This window comes from Agelaius tricolor, unplaced genomic scaffold, assembly GCF_023055355.1.
Source record: "Agelaius tricolor isolate 1412-34295 unplaced genomic scaffold, bAgeTri1.0.p SCAF_88, whole genome shotgun sequence".
NCBI lineage: Eukaryota > Metazoa > Chordata > Aves > Passeriformes > Icteridae > Agelaius > Agelaius tricolor.
Window position 1 is genome coordinate 100,870 of NW_027269348.1, and position 6,144 is coordinate 107,013.

At 48.1% G+C, this 6,144-nt stretch overlaps 1 pseudogene; it reads left to right on the plus strand.

The window, feature by feature from the left end:
• The first annotated feature begins 1,879 nt into the window (after positions 1 to 1,879).
• LOC139585708 (acrosin-like) overlaps positions 1,880 to 6,144 on the plus strand; it is a 4,919-nt pseudogene continuing 654 nt past the window's right edge.

Below are 6,144 nucleotides of genomic sequence, written 5' to 3' on the forward strand. Positions count from 1 at the left end.
GATGTTTGTAAATATAAATATATAAATATATAAATATATAAATATATAAATATATAAATATATAAATATACAAATATATAAATGTATAAATATAAATATGACTCCCTGCTGAGAAACTTCCTATTTGCCAAGAGAAAAATGAATATTTGTAAATATAAATATACATATAAATATACATATAAATATACATATAAATATAGATAATATAAGTATAAATATAAATATATAAAGTATGACTCCCTGCTGAGAAACTTCCTGTTTGCCAAGAGAAAAATTGATGTTTGTAAATATAAATATAATTATAAATATAAATATAACTAACATATAAATATAAATATAAAATATAAAATATATAAATACATAAAATATATAAATACATAAAATATATAAATATATAAATATATAAATATATAAATATATAAATATATAAATATATAAATATATAAATATATAAATATATAAATGTATAAATGTATAAATGTATAAATATATAAATATAAATATGACTCCCTGCTGAGAAACTTCCTGTTTGCAAAGAGAAAAATGGATGTTTGTAAAGATAAATAGAAATAGAAATAGAAATAGAAATAGAAATAGAAATAGAAATAGAAATATAACTCCCTGCTGAGAACCTTCCCATGTTTGCAAAAAAAAGGAGCTTTATAAAAATAAATAAAAATAAAAATAAAGAAATAAAAATAAAAAAATTTTTAAAAATTAAAATAAAAAAATAAATTCCCTGCTGAGAACCTGCCCCTGTTTACAAAGAGAAAAATGGATGTTTGTAAATAAATATAAATACAAATATAAATATAAATATAAATATAAATATTAAATGATGTAAATATGAATATATAAATATAAATATTACTCCCTGCTGAGAACCTTCCTGTTTGCCAAGAGAAAATTGTATTTTTGTAAAAATAAAAAATAAATTCTCTGCTGAGAAGCTTCCCCTGTTTGCAAAGAGAAAAATGGATGTTTGTAAATATAAATATAAATATAAATATAAATATAAATATAAATATAAATATAAATATAAATATAAATATAAATATAAATTCCCTGCTGAGAACCTTCCCATGTTTGCAAAAAAAAAAGGAGCTTTATAAAAATAAAAATAAAAATAAATAAAAATAAATAAATAAAAATTAAAAATTAAAAAATTAAAAAATAAATAAATAAAAATAAAAATAAATTCCCTACTGAGAACCTGCCCCCATTTGCAAAGAGAAAAATGGAGCTTTATAACAATTGAAATAAAATTCAAATTAAAATTAAAAATACAATAAAAAAAAAAAAAATTCCCTGCTGAGAACCTTCCTGTCTTTGCAAAGAGAAAAATGGAGCTTTATAAAAATAAAAATAAATAAAAATAAAAATAAATAAATAAAAAATAAAAAATAAAAATAAAAATAAAAATAAAAATAAAAATAAATCATCTGCTGAGAACCCTCCCTGTTTACAAAGAGAAAAATGGATGATTGTAAATAAATATAAATATAAATATAAATATAAATATAAATATAAATATAAATATAAATTCCCTGCTGAGAACCTTCCCATGTTTGCAAAAAAAAAAGGAGCTTTATAAAAATAAAAATAAAAAATAAATAAAAAGAAAAATAAATAAATAAAAATTAAAAATTAAAAAATTAAAAAATAAATAAATAAAAAGAAAAATAAATTCCCTGCTGAGAACCTGCCCCCATTTGCAAAGAGAAAAATGGAGCTTTATAAAAATAAAAATAAATTAAAAAAAATAAAAATAAAAATAAAAATAAAAATAAAAAAAATCCTCTGCTGAGAACCCTCCCTGTTTACAAAGAGAAAAATGGATGTTTGTAAATAAATATAAATATAAAATTAAATTTAAATATAAATATAAATATAAATATAAATATAAATATAAATATAAATATAAATATAAATATAAATATAATTCTTGCTGACAACCCCCCCATTTGCAAAGAGAAAAATTGAGTTTTATAAAAAGAAAAATAAATAAAAATTTTTAAAAAATTAAAATTAAAATTAAAATTAAAACTAAAATTAAAAAAATTCCCTGCTGAGAACCTTCCCCTGTTTACAAACAGGGATTTTTGGGATGAAAATGATTTTGGGGTGAAAATGGGAATTCTGGGATGGGAATTTTAGGATGGGAGTTTTTTGGCATATTTTGGGATGGGAATTTTGGGATGGGAATCCTGGGATGGCAATTTTGGGAATGCAATTCTGGGATGGGATTTTTGGATGGGAATTTTGGGAATACAATTCTAGGACGGGAATTCTGGGATGACAATTTTGGGATGGGGTTTTTGGGGTATTTTGGGATGGGAATTTTGGGATGGGAATTTTGGGGCATTTTTGGATGGGGATTTTGGGGTATTTTGGGATGAGGATTTTGGGGTATTTTGGGATGAGGATTTTGGGGTATTTGGGGATGGAGCTTTTGGGATATTTTGGGATGGGATTTTTGGGGTGGGGATTTTGGGGTATTTTGGGATGGGGTTTTTGGGGTGGGGATTTTGGGGTATTTTGGGATGAGATTTTTGGGATGGGGTTTTTGGGTATTTTGGGGTATTTTGGGATGGGATTTTTAGGATGGGGATTTTGGGGTATTTTGGGATGGGGATTTTGGGGTATTTTGGGATGGGATTTTTGGGATGGGGATTTTGGGGTATTTTGGGATGGGATTTTTGGGATGGGGATTTTGGGGTATTTTGGGATGGGATTTTTGGGATGGGATTTTGGGACGAGCGTTTCTGGGATGTTTTAGGAATGCAGTTTCCTGCTGGGGATTTTGGTCCGGGAGTTCCCGGCAGTGCCCGAGGCCGCCCGGAGCCCCCGGTCCCTGCCCCGGTCCCTGCCCCGGTTCCACCGCTCTGTGACGGTCCCGGGCGGAACCGGGGCCGCTCTGTGACGTCATCCCCGGGCCCGGCGGGACCCTCGGCGCCGGGGGGGACCCTCGGGGACCCTCGGGGCGCTGCCGCTGTCCCCTGTCCCCAGCATGGCTCCGCTCTGGCTCCTGCTCCTGCTGGCCGCGGCCGCGCCCTCCCGCGCCACCTGGGACTCCTGCGAGTAGGCGACACCCGAGGGTCCCCTGAGTGTCCCCAAGGTCCCCTGAGGGTCCCCATTGTCACCTGAGGGTGTCCCGAGGGTCCCCGAGTGTCCCCTGAGGGTGTCCTGAGGTCCCCAAGGTCCCCCGAGGGTCTCCGAGGGTCCCCGAGGTCACCGAAGCCCGGGGGGGTCCCAGCCCCGTGCCCGTGCCAGGCTCTGGCACCACCAAGGGGACACGTGTGGCACTGGGGGTCCTGTCCCTGTGTCGGGGTCCCTGTCCCTGTGTCCCTGTCCCTGTCCCTGTATCGGGGTGTCCCTGTCCCTGTCCCCGTGCCACCATCCCTGTCCCCGTTCCGTGTCGCGGTCCCTGTCCCCTGTCCCTCTGTCCCTGTCCCTCTGTCCCCATCCCTGTCCCCATCCCTGTCCCTGTCCCCATCCCTGTCTCCTCTGTCCCTGTGTCGTCTGTCTCTCTGTCCCTGTCCCCATGGCTGTCCCTGTTCCAGTCCCTCTGTCCCCGTCCCTGTGTCCCTGTCTCTGTCCCTGTCCCTGTCCCTGTCCCCATGGCTGTCCCTGTGCCTGTCCCTGTCCCCATCCCTGTCTCCTCTGTCCCTGTGTTCTCTGTCTCTCTGTCCCTGTCCCCATCCCTGTCCCCATGGCTGTCCCTGTTCCAGTCCCTCTGTCCCCGTCCCTGTGTCCCTGTGTCCCTCTGTCCCTGTCCCTGTCCCCATGTCTGTCCCCGTCCCCCAGCGGTACCTGCGGTCTCCAGCCCATGGCCGAGGAGTTCGGCGGCGGCTCCGGGGCGGTTCCCGGGGCCTGGCCGGGGCTGGCGAGCATCCAGGACCCGCTGCGGGCCGGCAGCGGCCACGTCTGCGGCGGGAGCCTGATCGCCCCCGGCTGGCTGCTGACCGCGGCCCGCTGCCTGCCCCGGTGAGCGGGGACAGACCCGGCTGGGACCGGGACAGACCCGGCATGGGCTGGGATGGGCTGGGGTGGGACCGGGATGGGCTGGGATGGGCTGGGGTGGGACCGGGATGGGCTGGGATGGGCTGGGATGGGCTGGGATGGGCTGGGATGGGCTGGGGTGGGCTGGGATAGACCCGGGATGGGCCGGGATGGGCCAGGACAGACCCGGGATGGGCTGGGATGGGCTGGGGTGGGACTGGGATGGGCTGGGATGGGCTGGGATGGGCTGGGATGGGCTGGGGTGGGCTGGGATAGACCCGGGATGGGCCGGGATGGGCTGGGATAGACCCGGGATAGGCCAGGATGGGCTGGGATGGGAGAGGGACAGACCCGGGATGGGCTGAGATGGGCTGGGATGGGCTGGGATAGAGCCGGGATGGGACCGGGATGGGCTGGGATGGGACTGGGACAGACCCGGGATGGGCTGGGATGGGAGCGGGATGGGACCGGGTGGGCATGATATTGGGCCAGGATGGTCCCAGAAAGGGCCGGGATGGTCTGGGATGGGCCCAGGATAGGCTGGGATGGGTCTGGGATAGCCCTGGGATGGGCCGGGATGGGCCGGGATGGGTCTGGGATGGGTCAGGGATAGCCCTGGGATGGGCCGGGATGGGACCGAGCTGGGCTGGGATGGGTCTGGGATGGGACTGGGGGCCTTTGGGATTATCCAGGGTTGGCTGGGATGGACCCTGGTATGGGCCAGGATGGGCCGGGATGATCTGAAATGGTCCAGGATGGCTCTGGGGTGGCCCAGGGATGGTCCTGGGATGATTCGAGATGGCCCCGGGATAACCCTGGGATGGCCCTGGGATGATCCAGGATGGTCCCAGGAGGCTCCGGGAGGTGCCAGGAGGTGCTGGGGGACTCCAGGATGCCCTCAGGAGGCTCTGGGATCCTCTGGGAGGTGCTGGGAGGCTCTGGGGAGCTTTGGGATGGTCCCGAGAAGGTCTGAGATGGCCCTGGGGAGCTTCAGGAGGCTTCGGGAGGCTCTGGGATGTTCCAGGATGGCCTCGAGGGGCTTTGGGATGATCCAGGATGGCCCCAGGGTGGCCCTGGGCTGGCCCTAGGATGGTCCGGAATGATGCAGGAAGATGTGGGATGGCCCCGGGATCCTCCAGGAGGCTCTGGGGTGGCTCCAGGATGGCCCTGGGGGGCTCCAGAATGGCCCCAGGATGGCACGGGATAATTTGGGATGCTCCATAATGGCCTGGGATGATCTTGGACCCTCCAGGATGATCTGGAATAGTCCTGGGATGATCCAGGACAATCTGGGATGACCCAGGATGGCCCTGGGATGCTCCAGGATGATCTCAGATAGCCCTGGGATGGTCCTGGGATGCTCCAGGATGACCTGGGATGATCTTGGACCCTCCGGGATGATCTGGAATGGCCCCAGGATGGTCCTGGGATGATCTGGGATTTGCTGGGATGGCCTCAGGGTGACCTTGGGAAGATCTGGGATTATCAGGGATGGTCCGGGATGGCCTCGGGATGGCCCTGGGATGATCCAGGACAATCTGGGATGATCTGGAATGGCCCCAGGATGGTCCCGGGATGACCTGGGATTATCTGGGAGGGTCTGGGATGGCCTTGGGGGGCTCCAGGATGCTCTGGGATGGCCCTGGGACACTCTGGGATGATCTGGGATGGTCTGGGATGGCCCTGGGATGATCCAGGATGGTCTCAGGATGGCCCTGGGATGATCCAGGATAATCAGGGATGACCTGGGATGATCTGGGGTGGTCCTGGAAAGCTCCGGGATGGCCCCGGGATGGCCTTGGGAAGCTCTGGGATTATCAGGGATGCTCCAGGATGGCTTGGGTGGCTCTGGGATGATCTGGGGCAGCCCCGGGACGCTCCACGCTGCCCCCCCCCCGCCGCTACCCCCGCTGTCCCCGGGCGGTCTCAGCTCCCCCCGACGGTGCCCGGTGTCCCCCAGGAACGTCAGCGCCTGGCGGGTGGTGCTGGGCGCCGCCGACCTGAGCGACCCCGGCCCCGAGGCGCAGGTGCGGCGGGGTGCGGCGGGCGCGGCGCCACCCGGGGCTGGACGTGGCGCTGCTGCAGCTGCAGCCGCCCGCGGAGTGCAGCGACTTCGTGCAGCTGGGCTGCGTCAGCCAGGCC